This window comes from Ictalurus furcatus, chromosome 26, assembly GCF_023375685.1.
Source record: "Ictalurus furcatus strain D&B chromosome 26, Billie_1.0, whole genome shotgun sequence".
Taxonomy (NCBI): domain Eukaryota; kingdom Metazoa; phylum Chordata; class Actinopteri; order Siluriformes; family Ictaluridae; genus Ictalurus; species Ictalurus furcatus.
The window spans coordinates 2,227,548-2,246,676 of NC_071280.1; the positions used below are offsets into that span (position 1 = coordinate 2,227,548).

The window sequence follows — 19,129 nt, forward strand, 5'->3', positions numbered from 1 at the left end:
AGCGCTCGTCTCCTGCTCCTCTTCCAGATCTATAAGAGATCCCCCGGACATGAGACGGCTAGCAGCCCCGGCAGCGGCCGGCCCAGATCCGCGAGGCTCTGAAACCCAACTCGCTTAGGCTTCCGAGAAGAGCGCGAGTCGCGAGCCGAGCCGCTTATTGTAGGCGGCCTCTCGAGGCCGCCATCGCATGCTACATCCGTAGACACTTCACCCAGAAAGTGTGCACTATTCCCTGTGATGAAACAGGAGCAAGCCGTAACACACTTCCTGAATTCTCTCACTCATATTTTTCTTTCTCGCACATTCCTTTTTTTTCTCTTTTCTTTAAAGGGATAGAAAAGTTCTGAGATTTTGAGAAAAGATAGCGATAAAATGAAGCATCTTTTTGTTTCTTTACACAAACAACTGACATGCAAACTTTTGCTGAAGATAATAAGGCTGACGGTGTGTTTCACAGGTGCCATATTTATATCACGTGACACGCTTAATTGCCATGTCACCTGATCATGGCAGGCCTATAAATAGGCATGATTTGACACAAGCTTCAGATTCCGGTTGTGTGTGAGAGGTGCTCCCTTAGTGTTATGCTAAACCCAATGTTGAAGTTCCCATTGAAAGGGAACAAAATTATATAATTCTTGTGTAAAGTTCTACTTTGTCAGACAACTAATAGGGAGGAAGAATACAAAATGGAGGACTCATCTCTTAGAGTTGGAAAATAAAGTACCTTCATGGCGGTTATTGTATAAAAATCCTCTACCAAAAAGGTCTGGTGACTTTTACATTGTGCGTTACCAACAAAGTGTTTTTGTTTAAATCTAAGTATGCAACCTCCTCACTTTACACTTTGTGTAATGAACTTGTTACTGTGTTTCATGTTTTTTTTTTTTGGCAATGTTGTAAATTATCTCCGTTCTTCAATCTTTTGGATAAAACTTTTTGTAGTTTCGGGATAATTTTTTTTTTGAAAACAGTGTTTATTGATGGGAGTAGATATTCTCGTGACAGGCAGGAAATCTGTACCTTCTCAAATTTTTTGGTTGGTCAAGCAAAATTAACCATTTGGAAGGCTTATAAAATTTGTTTGGAAGGACAAGAAGTCAACATGGTTAAATTATTTAAGGCCTTGGTTGAGTCTAGGATTAGATGAGTATGAATTATCAAATGAATAGTAATCTTCCAATGTTTTAGAAGAAATGTAGTGTAAACAAAGGGGTGACTTTTATAGGAGCCGAAAATCTCTTTTTTTTTTTAACTGGTAATGCGTTGTTAAAATAATGTTTTTGAATGATAAGGTTCTTTCTCTCTTTCTTTATTTCTTTCTATCTCTTTTTTTTTTTTCTCTCTCTCCCTCCTAATAAATAATTTACTCACCTTTGTATTCTTGTCTCTTGCTTTTTTCTGGTTGGAGCAATTGGAAATTCATATCATGGTCTGTGTATGTTTTCTGTCTCAATCTTGACTCAGTTTCAGTTTTCTATGGGCTTGATTTTGACTTTATCATGGTTATGTTGTGTAATGAGTTGGCAGCAGTGGATGCAAGTGCAGATTTATTGAAATAAGGTGCAAAAACAAACAACAAATCAGTAAAAAAAAAAAAAAAGGATCATGTACAAAAACAATGGATTCTAAGAAAAAGACTTAGACTAAGTCCTAGGCTGTGGCACACATAAACAAAGATGAACAAAACAACAAAAGCTTGACAGTGAGGTGCAGAAACACTAGGATTTATTTAAGGTTCCTAATGAGGGTGAGACGAGAAACAGATGAGCGTGATTAGGACATGTGATGTGCTGGGGCTGCTGGGAAGTGTAGTTCAGCATGCTTTGGGCGCTACCATGAGAACTTAGTCCGGGCTTTGGCCTTGTTTTGGACTCGACAGCCCTCATGTGGTGATAATTTCAGCACAGCTATCATATTTAACACATCTACAATCAGTCTCAATTTGTTACTGATGGCTAAGATCACTAAACAGTTAAGAAGTGTATAGATGTGGGTAAGATTTGGTGGTGTGAGAGGTGTGAGGCTCTCATTACAGGATCACAGCTGTAAATGGGTGGTGCTAGCGGAACAGTGTAAAGTTCTAATATGTGGAGTATTGTGGGTTTAAATCTCAGGAGTTATGCATGGAGTTATTCTTCTTCACAATTTACACATTGGAGAGTAAAAAAATAACTGGACAAAATTAAGAGAAATTCTAATTAATGAAAGTAGTTTTAGTTGATACTACACATATCAAATTATGACCAAAGCTACAATCTCTAAACCTGAGCCTAACTTTGGATCTTCATATTTGTGTGTATGTTTGTGAAGTGTAACACAGAGGAAACACAGGGATACACTAAAATGCTTACTTGAAATTGATTTTATTTGATAGGAAATGTAACTGGCTTCAGTCATTACAGTCTACATTCTCACACATTAATAAACACGTGCTCAGAAATTCCAGGTATAGAAACCATCACCATTTAATTATGCACAAATCTCAATAATGAACTTATTTGTAAACATGTAAAAGGAAAACATGAGAATTTCACAAAATATGAAAATTATCGCATGACACCTGTATAACCATAATGAATAATAACATTTTAACATCACTGTTTGGGGGCTAGGTGTTCTAAAAACAATGAAATGTGCATACCAAACACACTGTAGTATAAAAATCAAGTAAATAGATTTCACCTTAATTGCCCCTAAACCAGGGGTGTCCAATCTTATCCTGAAAGGGCCGGTGTGGGTGCAGGTTTTCATTCCAACCAAGCAGAAGCCACACCTGAGTCTATTGAAAGCCAAGATCAACTGATTAAAACAGGTGGAATCAGGTGTGGCTCCTGCTTGGTTGGAATGAAAACCTGCACCCACACCGGCCCATTCCAGATCAGATTGGACACCCCTGCCCTAAACCCTCTATTAATAAGAAAAGCAAGTATAATATAGGTAACATACTCTGTGAATATGAAAAGGTCATGCTGTATGGAGCCTGTGGAATATACTGAATATAATATTACAAATATAATGAAACATCTGGATAAAGAGTATACATTATAGCAAGAGTATAAAAGAGACAGTACTGTAGATCTGCTGATGTTGGATACAGATGGAGGACCACAGATTGTCTTCAGTCTTCATGTTATTAAAACATATCTTCATGTTTAATAAGAGAAAGAAGGAATTTTAATTACAATATAGAAACAGCTTATGAGATGACATGCGTATAAAAACACTGACTAACCGTCATAGGTAGAGCAGATGAAGTTGAGTTTGTAGCCCTCAGACAGTTCGATCCACTGCTGCTTTCCTCCAGACTGCACTGCTCCGCTTCTCCTCTCATGGCTGCAGTCTTCATTCCATGTCCCATTCCCCGGGGCCCAGTCCTGGTAGCAGACCATCGATCCAAAAACCCAGAACCAGATACGCTGGACGCAGTCGTGACGTAGGCCTTTTGAACCACTTCCTTCACCCAGAGCTGCATCTCCTCAGAGCGCACTGAGACCAGGTCATAATGATGGTTCCTGCAGTAGTTCAGAGCATCCCACCAGGTCAGACTCTGATTAATCAAGACCAGTCTCTCTGAAACAGAGAAATCATTCAATTAAAGATAAAGTGAACATGTACAGCCCAATAGAAAGTTTCACTGTTTGATTTTTCAGCTTGTATTTAGTAGAGGAACATTAAACCAGCAACGAAATGTGGATATAAGTGCTGAAAATAAGGTTGATGGAAATTATATATATATATATATATATATATATATATATATTTTTTTTTTTGCATATGTCTGTATTTATAGAAAGGTTTTAATGATGTGTCTTGCACATTTTATCCAGAAATACATTTGCTATTGTATTTATAAAACTAAGTGTATTGTGAACAGTTTAATACAAAACAGTATCAGTAATCATTAATAATAATAAAATAAAAAACACTTTGTTGAAGCACCATCATGTGACTCACTCTCATGGCAGATGAAGGGGAGTTTTTCTGTGCAGTTCACACTGGTCCAGTGGTCTTGATCAGACACATTCACTGCAGCACAGTTCAAATCTCCACTGGGTTTGTCAGAGCTCCAGTATCTGAATGAGGAATTACTCTGATCTGACCACTTCCAGGAGTCTTTAAACAGACCAATCCAAACATATACATCAGTTGCACTTTGAATCACTTTCCTGATCTCCTCATTCTCAGTTTTGTTCCTCACACTGACCAGGTCGGTGTATTTCTCTCTGCAGTAGGTCTGAGCATCATACCAGGTCTTTCTCTCATTAATAAACATGTATCTATTAGTGTTTGTGTTCTTTTCTGAAAGACATTTAATTTACAACATGAACAACTCATTCATCACTCATCAGATTTCTGCCATTAAAATAACATCAGTCCAAAAAATTAAAAGAAATAAAATACTCCACTCAGATCATCCAGATATTTTTTCATTAATGTAAAGTCATTAAGTGTTATTTTTCCTTTAATTAACATCTATTAACAAGTTCATACCTTCATAACACACAAAAGAGTATGTTCTATCACATCTGTCATCATACCAAGAACCAGTGCTTTTTTGCATCTGAACACAGAACTCATTTCCCCCTTGGTTGTCTGGTTCTCCACTACTCCAGTTTCTGTAAGTGTCTCCGTCTCTGTAGAAAGTTTGGTCTGCCAGAGACCACTGCCATTTCCCAGTGCCCTCTCTCTGTAGACCGATCCAAGCTTTCTTTACAGTTTCCATCTTCAGTGTGTAATTCAGCTTCATCATCTCTCCCATGTCATTGATGGAGGCCAGATCAGTGTATTTCTCTCTGCAGTAATTCTGAGCTTCACTCCAGGTTTTATTCTCATTCACAAAGTGATAGCGATGAGGAATATATGCTCCTATACCACATACTACTGTGAGAAACATGAGAACGAGTCATATTATTATTTTATTAAATGAGTAAACCAATTCACAGCTACAGATTTATAATACAGTCGTAGAATAACGTACAGAGCTGATGTTTATAAGGAGATCAGAAAGTAAAAATATGAAATTGATCATTTTATGCTGAAACATATAGGAGTGTTTCATGTCATATACACGTTAATATCATTAATAATCTAATGTATGCGTTATTATTAATAAGTGGGAAAATGGCAATTAGTAGATAGCAGAAAAAAAGTATCATAAGTAAGTGACTATAACTGTAATGTCTTGCCTTAAGAGTAAAGTTATTTTAACTTCAAAGTGAGTAGTGCATGTGATAAAAAGATGTCAAATGTCAGATGCCAAATATCTGGTAGAAGCTCTACTTCATACACTTCCTAAATTTTATTCGAGAATATTCTTTCCTGGAAGAAGAGATCAATCTTCACATTATCTATAAGGTCATCCTTCTAAAGTTGGCAAATATGTTCCACAACTGCTACCTCAAGCTAATTACTTTGTTCTTGGGTCATTTGTCATTTAAATAAACTGGATTTTTAACATCAGGCAATTTGTTTTTAGCCCTGCTCATTTTTTATATTTTGAGGAATCAGAAACAGAAACAACAGCATGTGCCGTTAAAACATTAGCTAACCAGCTAGCAAACTTTAAATGTCTTGAAGAACTAATGTCATTCAACTCCATGCCACCATGCTAATTAAACCCATAAAAACTGGCTAATGCTAAGTCGTTTACAGTATGTGATTCTTTATTCTGTTGTGTAATCGAATCATCAAATGACCCTTTACACCTGCTTCATAGTGCTGCCATATTATATTTATTTATTATATCTTATTTCATTGAGAAAGATTACAGTCTGATTTTTGTAGATTTGAATTATTTATGAGACCAGGTGTATATTAAGTATATTAAGGATGTAATTGAATATGAATGCATCATTTGGAATGAAGAGATAATTTATTCTAAACAGACATTATACAGTATATATCTGGGACATGGAGCACAACATGGCTTGTTAAGCTCACAGCTAAAGTCAGGCTCCTGTTTGGGCTTTTAAAAATGAGACAAATAGAGACCATCCACAAAACTGTGTTGTAAACCTACATTAGGACAGGACCTCTAAGACTGCGTCAGAAAAATACAGTCTTATCCCTGCGTTTGCGCTAAGAGGGAATTTCAGGAGGTGGAGCACAATTCATGGAGTAAAACGGGTTTGAAAACACAGCTGCGTCAGCAGATTCTGAATTTTATACACACTTTTAAGCCGCTCAACACTTCAGCATGGACAGAGAAAGAGAAAAAGATATCGGCTAACAGCTACATGCTGAAATTAAACAGTAAATTCAGGCAGTGGAATGAAAACAGAGCCCACAATCACTTATGAACCTACATTCACACACTCTCTCTTTCTCTTTCTCTCTCTCTTTTACACGCACACACGCACACACACTCACACACACACACACACACACGGTCTTTGTCTACACACTGACCTGACAAGAGCAGGGTCACTGAAATGAGACAAACCATACTGTATCTGTAGGGAAAAAAATAAAATAAAATTCTGAAAAACATATCCAACATGATTTTTTTTTTTATAAATTAACAACTTGACTGTCTCAGTGTCTCTCTCTGTGTCCTGTTATCACTTACATCAGTGCTGTGTTAATCATTCCATCACTGACCTCACTGACCCCCCTCTCTCTCTCTCTCTCTCTCTCTCTCTCTCTCTCTATGTCTCTCTCTCTCTCTCAAAAAACACAACTTTGTCATTTTACCATGAAACTGGAAAGAGTAAACTCCTCTCTACAAAACACCATGACTGTTACAAAGTGCTGATAACTAAGATAACTTCATACAAGTCACTTTGTGTGTGTGTGTGTGTGTGTGTGTGTTAGAAACAATAACACATTAGAACGAGTGCATTAATATAAACCATCTGTTCAGGTTAAAGCTGGAACTACTGTCTGAGCCGTGCTGTAGTATAAACATATCCAAACATATACATATTAAGATAAAAATGTAGATGTTCATACCTCATGTAAGTCCTGTACTCCACGCAGGGTGTGTGTTGAGTTTGTGGTAATGTGTGCTTCTGTTCTTCTTCTCAGCTTTTGCACCTGAACATAACAAACCTCTTGTTATACAGCATCACCGTCCTCTCTCGACCCCTCCCATCTCTTCGCCTTCAGAGTCAAAGATGCGCCAGTTCTGATTAACAGGAAAATACTGAGGGGTAAATACAGATATCACACACTGTCTGTATTATGTATAATGGTGATGGTGTGTATGTCTCTTGGACGCTCACTTTGCATATTGCCCTAGTAACAGATATTATCTCAGTATCAGGTGTTTGTGACAGTGATGCCATCATTATTTTCAGGAAATAACAGGTGACCAATTCAAAAGGGTTTTCCCCCCTCCGTATTACTTATGAAATTCACCTGACCTTATTTGAGGATATAAAGGACAGTTATGTAGGTATATCCTGTTCTTATTTACAGACTGGACGCTGTATGAATTTCCCTTGACTGAGACAAGTGGACTGAAAGGGTTGTATTTACAAGGTGGTGAATGTGAAGTAAATGTGAAATCCAGGGTCACTGGTTTGAGCCGAGTTCCACATGTTCATCCCATGTCCACCTAAAGTACTGTACTACAGGCTCTAAAACTATTTCTGTTTACTCCTCTGCTTATCCTGTCTCAGATAATTTTTGTTAAGGAAAGATATGAAAATAAACACTGTACCATTAATAGTACCTAGATCGTTTCTATTCCTGACTTCATATCAAAAGCAATGTTAGTGACGTTTAAGCAGCTATTTAAATACAGCTTGAACCAGGGGTCTCAATGGTATTCATAAATTATGCAGTTACGATAGTAAATAATCATTTAGACTCAATGAATCATAATGATATGAAATTTAGATGAAGTCTTGTTTGATTGTTTTGACGGATTCTGATTAGGTGTGTCAGTTTCAGACTGGGTACATGCATCACAGGCCCAAAGAAAACTAGCTAAATATGTTCAGACACTGGAAAAGGTACAGTAGACACATTCATATTTTTTTTTGTTCTTAGTCTTTTCATGGGAAATAAGTTAACAGTGGTGTTGGCATTTCTGATTTTGAATATGTATCTACAATAGGTGGATATTATACATGGAACCTGGCAACCCTGCTCACAGAATAAACCAACTAAACTCATTTAACCCATGAGACTTGAGTTAGTAAAATTTTCTCTCCAAGAATCTGTGTCAGTGAATTATTAGCTTGGTCAAGGCAGAGACAAAACATAACTGAGTGTAGTCTTCACAAAGGCTGTGTCTGTGTGTTTGTGTTTGTGTTTCTTAAGTAGTGTGGTGTGTGCATGCGTGCCTGCATGTGTTTCTTAAGTAGTGTGGTGTACACATGCGTGCCTGCGTGTGTCTCTTAAGTAGTGTGCTGTGATTGAGATTGTAATTGGGAACAGGTGTGTCTGATTAGTCAAGTGTGTAGCTTCGGGAGTTGTAGTCGTCGGCCATGTTTGTAGTCCGTGGTGCATTCTGGGAAATGGAGTCGCTGGTTTGCCGTGACATGACCGGCATAATTAAACTCATAGTTGTAACGTAAATGATTTTTATATAATGATTAGTAATTGATGTTGATAGAGAAATAGATTAAAAAATGTAAACAGTCACAATTAATGCATGGGAGTGGCTAAGTATTTGCATCTGCAGTATATAATAAATTGTCTGTTAATCCCATTCCACCATGAAACTTTCTTTCTGCAAGTTGTACAATATGGTGCACCTTGTCTAGATTATTCTCCAGGTCTGTAAATCCTTTTAATTTTCATACCTATTGTACTTCTTTTGTGCTGTGGGTACTACTTGCTCTCTCTTCCTCTTTCTGTCTCTCTCCCTCTCTCTTCCTTTCTCTCTCTCACCCTCTCTCTCTCTCTCTCTCTCTTTCTCTCTCTCTTTCTTTCTCCCTCTCTCTCGCTCTCTCTCTCTCTTTCCCTCTCTCGTTCTCTTTCTCTTTCTCTCTTCCTCTCTCGTTCTCTCTTTCTTTCTCTCTCTCACCTTCTCTCTCCCTCTCTCTCCCTCTCTCGTTCTCTCTCTCTCTCTCTCTCTCTCTTCCTCTCTCTCTGCGCATGCACGGCGGTGGAGTGAGCGTGGTGTGTAGAGCGCGTGCGAGTGGTTTGGCGTCTTGCCAAGGTTTTTCTCAAGTTTGTCCTTTTTTCTTTCATTTAATTTATTGAAGGTCTAGTTATTGAGATAGCGGTGGTTAGTGAAAGTTAAGAGTGGGCGAAGGTGAGCAGGACGCCATGGCCTCCGTGGCCGGAGGGGAGACGCTGTCTCTCCGCCATGGCGTCAGGTGTGTACCGAGGAATGGAGAACAGGTGGAGGAGGTTCTGCTGGCGGTGGGAGAGCAGGTCAGGTGTGAGAACATCTACTCCGCCTCCCGAATGAACAAAGCGGTGGTGATCTTCCTAAAAAAAGAAAGATTCGCCAACACGCTGTGTGAAAGTGGAATATGGCTGAAAGGTGACATGCTACACATTACCCCTCTTTCTGTCCCTGCGACGCGGGTCGTTGTTTCTAACATCCCCCCCCTTCGTTAAAGACGAGCTGATCATGAAGGAGCTGGCCCGCTTCGGAAAGTTCGCCGGCCCCATGACGGACATCCCGCTCGGCTGTAAGAACTCCGCGGTGAAACACGTCCTGTCTTTCCGGAGACAGGTTAATATGTTTATTAACAACCGAGATCAAACACTGGATATAAACTTCAAGTGTAAACACGGCGACAGCAGCTACACCGTCTTCGCCACCACCGAACGCCTGAGGTGTTTTGGGTGTGGGGAGATCGGACATAAACGGCTGAGCTGCCCATGCAGAGCGGTGCAGCCGGGGAGCTCCGGGGGAGACACGGCCGGGGTACAGCAGCAGCGCGGAGACAGCCAGCAGGGGGACACCGGAGAACAGGAGCCTGGGGCAGAGAGGGGCAACGACACACCGAGGTCACAGCGAGAAGAGGTCAGTGAGGAACACACCACTGAAATAATCACAGCACCCAGTGCTAACACCGACACCTGCGTCCATACCTGCAGTAACACCGACACCACAGACAGTCTTCACTCTGAGCCCTACACCGCTATCACCGGTGGAGACAGTGACCCCACACAACCGCAACAGAAGAACCTACAGGACAAGAACATCGAGAAGAATAAAACTAATTCGGGAATAATAAGGGAGAAGATGGACAAGATGGAAGAATCGTCTAAACAAGCACAGCGTAATGTTGAGACGTTGGAGGACTTGGGCCCAGAGTGCAGTGAAGGAGCGGCAGGAGAGGAACCCCCCACAGGCATGGAGGAGGAAAGGGTCACCCCAGAACAACCATGTACTTTCAACCGTCCAGAGCAACCTGAAGAGCTTTACACCGAAGAGCAGATCAACCGATTTCTAGAACTGACAAAAGGAAAACGGAACATTTTACTGACTAAGTTCTTCCCGGACAGGAGGATCTTCATTAAATCCGTGCAACACACCATAGGCGTAATGTCGCCAAGGAGACGCTACAGATTGAAGAAATGGGCAGCAACCGCAAGAGAGGATTTGATGTGTTCTTGGAATGCATACGGATATACTGACGATATACTGTTCTGACAAAGTTTTTTTTGGTGGGATGGTTTCTGAGTTGGGGGGGGTCTGTGGGGGTTATTTTTTTCTTTTTTCTTCCCTCCTTCTCTTTCTTCTCCTTCTTTTTCTTTTTTTTTAAATGGAAAAAATGATTTTCAGAAGTGTAGATATGTAAATATACCTAAAATTGAACCTAATAAAGGTGTCTTAAAAGTCAAAGTCTCTCTCTCTCTCTCTCTCTCTCTTTCCCTCTCTCGTTCTCTCTCTCTCTCTCGTTCGCTCTCTCTCTCTCTCTCTCTCTCTCTCAGGATTGTGGGTAGTGGTAGGAGTCTACAGTTTTTGGAGCATACTTTTGAGAGTCTGTTACTTTAATCTATTTTTCATTCTTTTTTTAAGATTAGTGGAAAAAAGATTAATCTTAGATATCAAACTTTTTTGAGCGCCGACTCCGGTCAGCAAACTATGACAAATGGGGTCAAGCGGAGATTTCTCACACTTGACTCTTAGTCATGGATTTAAATGTACACCTGATGACTCCATATCTGTGGAAGATGTGTTGGTTGCAGTCAGAGAACAGGTTGGTGGCTTAAATATCAAGTCAGCTTCTAGGATGAATAAAGCTGTTGTTGTGCTAGCGATATGCTAAACGCAATGTCTCGTTCCCTTCTCAGGGAACAGGGTTACATGCGTAACCCAGACATTTGTTCACCACAGAAAATGGAAGACTTTGCAAGCCTCTAAAAGATAACAACATATTTACATTGTCCCCATTGCTATTTCCATATTGGTCTACCTGTGGAGTTATAGGCCAATAACTAATCCACGGTATGGAGTCCAACAAGTGAATCGATTTTTGGGCGGTTTGTAACCTCATGGCTTTCACCTTAGAGGGTAAATGACTTAATCCTTGACTGCCCTCAATGACAGGGAGACACAGTACCCCCGGGGGAAGCCAATAGTGACCACCCCAAAAGAAGTCTACAAAAGCTTTTTGAAGTTGTGACAAAAGCTCTTCTGGAGGGTCCAACAATTTTAGACGATGCCACAGCATCAGGCGGCTAGATTGTTCACTACTAACACCCTGCCTCTGTAAGAAAGCTGGGCTTGAATCCACTTCCATCTCTGGAGCTTGCCTGTCACTTTTTCTACAAGTCCTTCCAAATTCTTGTTCATGTGCTGTTCAGTCCCAAAAAACAACCCAATTATCTTAACATCTTCTATATTCCAAGTGTACTGATGTGGAAGCTGAGGTGGATTTTGATTTGACCTAATAACAAAGTATCAGTTTTTTTCCCCAATTGATCCATGCAGAAGAAGCACTCTGATAGATGTTGAGAGATGAGATTAGATGTTTAACATCATCTTCAGATCTAATGATCACTGTGATGTCATCTGCATATGCTGTTAGTTTCACCGTTGGTGTGTTTGAAAGGTGAGATGCTGCAACTGTAAATTCTTGCAGCTTCTCTCTCAGCATCCTCAGCATTGGTTCAATGGAAATTGTATGCAAAAGACCAGATAAACTACAACCTTGTCTCACTTCTCCACCTACAGAAAAGGGTCTTGCCAAAATTCCACAAAAAAAAAAAGATTGTCAAATATAGATCACTTTGGTACACAATAGGACTGATCTTCATGGATGATGGATGCTGCAGATTTTTTAAGACGATTTGTCAGAGTTTAAGATAATATTTTATAGTCAGTTCCTAAAAGAGAGACCGGTCACCAATTCTTTGATAAACCAAGATCTTCTTTCTTGGGTAAAAGGGTCACTACAGCTCTTCTACAACTGAGGGGTAGGATTTTTTTTATTCAAAGCTTTGAATAAACACAGCATACAAATCCTGTCCAATGAGGAACCAGAAGGTTAGTAAAATTCAGATGTCAACCCATCCAATCCTGATGATTTTCCTGAAGATTGCTGCTGGACAGCTTCAGTTAACTCTTGAAAAGACAGAGGTTTCTCCAGCTCAGCTTTATCTTCTTTTCCAAGATGTGGCAGTACATCTGAGAGCTGATTAATTGCTCCAAGGTCACAGGGTTGTGCAGTATATAATTCTTCATAAAAAGATATATAATATATATCTTTATATATCTTTCTACATATATAAAGATATATTATATATATATATAATATAAGATATAAAATATATTTCTTTTCCATTATTTCTTGTCCATTTGACAATTTAAGATGATTCATATTCTTTTTTTTCTGTAATGTTCTTCCCCAATGAAAAAAGAAAGTTGTTGAACAATCCATGCTGTTTAACTGAAGATATTTCCCCCGTATGGATGTATTACGACTTCTTTCTTCATAGAATTTTTTCTAAATCATGTTGTACTTTTCAAGCATTTTTGCAGTTTCCATCTCTTCACCCTCACTGATGGAGCTAGTTAGCTTCAGAATCTGCTGTTCTAAAAACTTGACCTTTTCTTTCAGTTCAGTCAGGTGACTACTTGTGTATTGTTGGCACAATAGTGCTGGATCTGTACTTTTCCAATATTCCACCACTGGCTTAAAGTTTTATACTGTAGTTTCTCTCTCTCCAGTCTCCCCAAAACTGAGTGACTAATTGTACAAAAAAAATTCTCTTACAATAATCTATTATTAAAACACCAAATCTTATAATAAGAGGTACTCTGTGTTATAGTCATAGTTACTGCAATATTGTGATGATGGCAAAATATTACTATTGTACAATCTTCCTTGATTGTTCATCTAAACATAAAATCTATCGAGTTGTGCACCAAAAACTGTATTAGAATTCATTTTCACCCACGTATATTGTTTACTGCTTGGAAAAAGCTTCTCTCAATTCATCTACAAGACTATGATACCCACTCCATCATACTGAGGGTATGGCCTGTTCAAAAAGACCCAAGTCCGAGGGTCACTGCATGACACTCTAGCCTGGGGTGGACTAAATATCCAGGCTGTAATATCAAATGAATGTGTGTGGTGTAGACCACTCTGCAGAAGCACACACATCCTGTAGGATACCCCGTTGGACAAAGCTTTCAAGGAGGCGACCGCCCTAGTGGAATGAGCCCTTATGCCTAGAGGCGAAGCGAGACCGCGTGCCTCATAAGCGATAGAGAATGCTTCCACTATCCAATTAGAGATGTGCTGCTTTGACCCAGCATCACCTCTACTGTCACAGCCAAGCAGACCAGCAGTTGCTCAAACTTACACCACTGGTGGAGCGGTGGACGTAAGTACAGAGAGCCCTTACTGGACACAGCAGGTGCATTCTCTCTTGTTCCGGTGTGGGGAATGGAGGAGGGCAGAAAGCCTGCAACAGCACAGGGTGGGCAGCCGATGTAGGCACTTTAGGAATATAATCCGGCATAGGATACAGGAAGGCCTTCTCTAATCCAGGGGCAAAGTCAAGGCAGGAAGGGGCAACAGAGAGAGCTTGTAGATCTCCTACTTGCTTGAGAGATGTCAGGGCCAACAGAAGAGCTACCTTTAGAGTCAGAAGCTTCTCAAAGGCTGACTTTAAGGGCTCAAATGGGTCCCCTGACAGACCTTCCAGGACAACAGAAAGGCCCCAGGAAGGTATGCGCAGCCTGCAGATGGGCCTCAGCCACCTGACACCATGCATGAACCTCGAAGTTAGAGGATGTTGCCCTACTGAGGCTCCATCAACATGAGCATGGCTGGCCGAAATGGCGGCCACGTAAACCCTGATTGTAGAAGGAGCCCACCCCACTGAGAAACGTTCTTGTGAGAACTCCAGGACTGTAGCTGTTGTGCAGTTCACTGGGTCTAGCTGATGTTCCTCACACCACAAGATAAAAAGCTGCCACTTGAGTGCATACAATTTCCTTGTGGATGGTGCTCTAGCATTTAACATCTATGTCTGAATCAGAATAATCAGAATCTATGAGCTGGTGGCCCTCAGGGGCCAGACCCACAGTTTCCATAGTTCTGGCCGAGGGTGATAAATCAGCCTTCCGGCTTGAGACAGTAGATCCGCTCTAAGGGCTCAAATGGGGCACCTGACCGACCTTCCAGGACCACAGAAAGGTCCCAGGAAAGTATGCATGGCCTGCAGATGGGCCTCAGCCGTCTGACACCCCGCATAAACCTCAAAGTTAGAGCGTACAGATGTGACCTCGGCCACATGTGCACCATGGCATCCAGTCTTGTGTGGGAGGGGTGAGGGCAAACCACAGCGGGCCGTGTGTTGTCTCCTCGGAGGCGAACACATGCAGTCCTGCTTGGCCAAACCTCGCCAAATAGACTCAACCACTTATGGATGGAGCCAACGATTCCTGGGCCTCAGCCCCTGCCTCAACAGAATGTCTGCCCCCATATTCCCAGAATGTACATTGCACTCACTGTCAAACTTTCCTTCCGCCCAGAGAAGAATTAGTTGCGCCTGCCTGAACAGGGGGCACGGACATAATCCTCACTGGTGGTCAATATATGAGACCACCGGTGTTTGTCTGTAAACACATGGTGACCTTTTAATTGAGGAAGGAATTTCAGTGCTAGAAATATGGCCCACATTTCTAGGCAATTTATATACCGCTCCAGATGAGGGCCGCACCAGAGACTGTGAGTTGGACAGCTGTCTAAGACCACGCTCCAGCCCCTGAGGGAGGTGTCTGTCATTACCGTCTTGCATTAAGGAGACACCCTTAGAGTGTGACCCAAGGCGAGAAACCTGGGACACTCAAATTCTCAGAGCACGTAGGCATTGCTGCGTGACACTGATTATTCTCAGAGGTTTTGTCCTTGGACGAAACCCCAAACTTCTCAGCCAACTCTGAATGGTCTCCGGTGCAATAGGCCAATAAGCCCCAATAGTCCTTCCAAGATCCAGCTTTATCTTGCTCAGTGTTGATAGGATTGACCCTACGCATTTTGGGGATAGAAACGCCCTCATCATAGTAGAATCCTTATATCCCCTAGAAAAGTTGTCCACTGCACTGGGGAAAGCATACTTTTCTGAGGTTCATCCTGAGCCCCAAGCTCTTCATGTGGGTGAGAACAACATCTCGATGTAGAACCGCCAGTCCCCTGGATCATGCTAGGATTAACCAGTCGTCCAGGTAGTTTAGTACATGGATGCCCTGGAGTCACTACGGTGGCAGAGTGACATCCATGCACTTTGTGAATGTGCGAGAGGATGAAGCTACCGATAATTCTATGTGGAAATATGCACCTTTTAGATCTATCGTCACAAACCAGTCCTCAAACTGAATCTGTGGAACGATAAGTTTGAGCGTCAGCATCTTGAAAGTGTATGTCTGAAGAGTACAGTTCAGATGACACAGATCTAAAATTGGCCACATACTCCTATTTTTTTGCGTACCAGGAAATAACGGCTGTAAAAACCTCCCTCCCTTAGGGAACGGGGTACATGTTCTATGGCCCCTGTGTCCAATAGGGATCTTACTTCCTGCACTAATGTTGGGCTCTGGTCTGTGCTGACTACTGTGATGGGCACACCTCTGAACAGGGGGGGTCGAGCAATAAACTGGACCCGGTAACCCGTTTCTATGGTAGGCAGAACCCATGGAGACACATTTGGCAGTAATTTCCATGCTGCCAGATGGTCTTTTAGTGACGTTAACCATTCCACATTCTATTGGAGGGAATGCATGAGATTTTCATTGCCTGTGACAGCTCGCTGACCAGAGAACACTGAAAACTTGGGACCGCCTTTGCTAGGGGAGGCCCTACAGTAGCACTGTGGGCTAACTGCTCTAACAACCTCATGTCGCCTAATACGTCCCTCCACGGCCCCTTAGGACCTCTCTTCTTTGCCTGCTTGGCATTTATGGCCATTCTCAGATCAGGCCTAGCAGCAGACCGCGACTGTGGCCGCCCGGTTGGCGGGCTACCATACTCACCTTCTGTGTCGCCCTCACACTAGTGCTGGCCCAGGCTCCACTCGTGGATGCCCGGGTGAACTCAACACAACAGGGAAGGAACTGGCTGAATGCCGCCATATGTTGAGCTTACTCAGCAGGTCTGCTTGGTAGGCCTGCAACACTGTCATTGTCTGCAGTGACTCATAAGCATAAGACTGCATAGGCCTTGCCCACCAATGCCACGGTGGCCTTACACGGTGGCTTGGATGGCAAAGCCGGTCCCCTTAATTACCTGCCATCGATGGAGAGAGGTAGCTCGCAAGCGCCTCCTCCACCTTCAGCATAGCTAAATAGCCATACCGTTCATTCCCCACAATGGCCGAATAATCCAACATCGTAGGGTTATAAATATGGCTTATGCATGGTTTTCCCACAGAAGCCTGATATTTTGTCATGCACTTCTGGAAGAAAGGGGAGTTTCTGCAGTGTGGGGGATTTACTTTCACTGGGGAGAAAAAGGCTCATCCAGCCTTAGTAATCACTTCAAGCAGCTCTTTATATGCTGCTCTCAGTTTTTAGCACATCCTTCTGGCTCCTCGGAGTCAGAGAGGAATTGTTACTATTATTTTTGTGTGTGTTTTTTTTTCCCTTTTTGGCTTTCCATAGCGGAAGGAGTCGTCACGACGCGAGCTCCAAAATCCAGCGGAGAGCCAAACCCGGAAGACAGAGCAAGAGATAGAGCAGCGCTCGTCTCCTGCTCCTCTTCCAGATCTATAAGAGATCCCCCGGACATGAGACGGCTAGCAGCCCCGGCAGCGGCCGGCCCAGATCCGCGAGGCTCTGAAACCCAACTCGCTTAGGCTTCCGAGAAGAGCGCGAGTCGCGAGCCGAGCCGCTTATTGTAGGCGGCCTCTCGAGGCCGCCATCGCATGCTACATCCGTAGACACTTCACCCAGAAAGTGTGCACTATTCCCTGTGATGAAACAGGAGCAAGCCGTAACACACTTCCTGAATTCTCTCACTCATATTTTTCTTTCTCGCACATTCCTTTTTTTTCTCTTTTCTTTAAAGGGATAGAAAAGTTCTGAGATTTTGAGAAAAGATAGCAATAAAATGAAGCATCTTTTTGTTTCTTTACACAAACAACTGACATGCAAACTTTTGCTGAAGATAATAAGGCTGACGGCGTGTTTCACAGGTGCCATATTTATATCACGTGACACGCTTAATTGCCATGTCACCTGATCATGGCAGGCCTATAAATAGGCATGATTTGACACAAGCTTCAGATTCCGGTTGTGTGTGAGAGGTGCTCCCTTTGTGTTATGCTAAACCCAATGTTGAAGTTCCCATTGAAAGGGAACAAAATTATATAATTCTTGTGTAAAGTTCTACTTTGTCAGACAACTAATAGGGAGGAAGAATACAAAATGGAGGACTCATCTCTTAGAGTTGGAAAATAAAGTACCTTCATGGCGGTTATTGTATAAAAATCCTCTACCAAAAAGGTCTGGTGACTTTTACATTGTGCGTTACCAACAAAGTGTTTTTGTTTAAATCTAAATATGCAACCTCCTCACTTTACACTTTGTGTAATGAACTTGTTACTGTGTTTCATGTTTTTTTTTTTTGGCAATGTTGTAAATTATCTCCGTTCTTCAATCTTTTGGATAAAACTTTTTGTAGTTTCGGGATAATTTTTTTTTGAAAACAGTGTTTATTGATGGGAGTAGATATTCTCGTGACAGGCAGGAAATCTGTACCTTCTCAAATTTTTTGGTTGGTCAAGCAAAATTAACCATTTGGAAGGCTTATAAAATTTGTTTGGAAGGACAAGAAGTCAACATGGTTAAATTATTTAAGGCCTTGGTTGAGTCTAGGATTAGATGAGTATGAATTATCAAATGAATAGTAATCTTCCAATGTTTTAGAAGAAATGTAGTGTAAACAAAGGGGTGACTTTTATAGGAGCCGAAAATCTCTTTTTTTTTTTTTTAACTGGTAATGCGTTGTTAAAATAATGTTTTTGAATGATAAGGTTCTTTCTTTATTTCTTTCTATCTCTTTTTTTTTCTCTCTCTCCCTCCTAATAAATAATTTACTCACCTTTGTATTCTTGTCTCTTGCTTTTTTCTGGTTGGAGCAATTGGAAATTCATATCATGGTCTGTGTATGTTTTCTGTCTCAATCTTGACTCAGTTTCACTTTTCTATGGGCTTGATTTTGACTTTATCATGGTTATGTTGTGTAATGAGTTGGCAGCAGTGGATGCAAGTGCAGATTTATTGAAATAAAGTGCAAAAACAAACAACAAATCAGTAAAAAAAAAAAAAAAAGGATCATGTACAAAAACAATGGATTCTAAGAAAAAGACTTAGACTAAGTCCTAGGCTGTGGCACACATAAACAAAGATGAACAAAACAACAAAAGCTTGACAGTGAGGTGCAGAAACACTAGGATTTATTTAAGGTTCCTAATGAGGGTGAGACGAGAAACAGATGAGCGTGATTAGGACATGTGATGTGCTGGGGCTGCTGGGAAGTGTAGTTCAGCATGCTTTGGGCGCTACCATGAGAACTTAGTCCGGGCTTTGGCCTTGTTTTGGACTCGACAGCCCTCATGTGGTGATAATTTCAGCACAGCTATCATATTTAACACATCTACAATCAGTCTCAATTTGTTACTGATGGCTAAGATCACTAAACAGTTAAGAAGTGTATAGATGTGGGTAAGATTTGGTGGTGTGAGAGGTGTGAGGCTC

General features: G+C 41.4%; 1 pseudogene; it reads right to left on the minus strand.

Annotated features, from left to right (window-relative positions):
- Positions 1–2,396: 2,396 nt before the first annotated feature.
- On the minus strand, positions 2,397–7,680 carry LOC128602276 (macrophage mannose receptor 1-like; annotated as a pseudogene).
- Between the last annotated feature and the right edge of the window lie 11,449 nt (positions 7,681–19,129).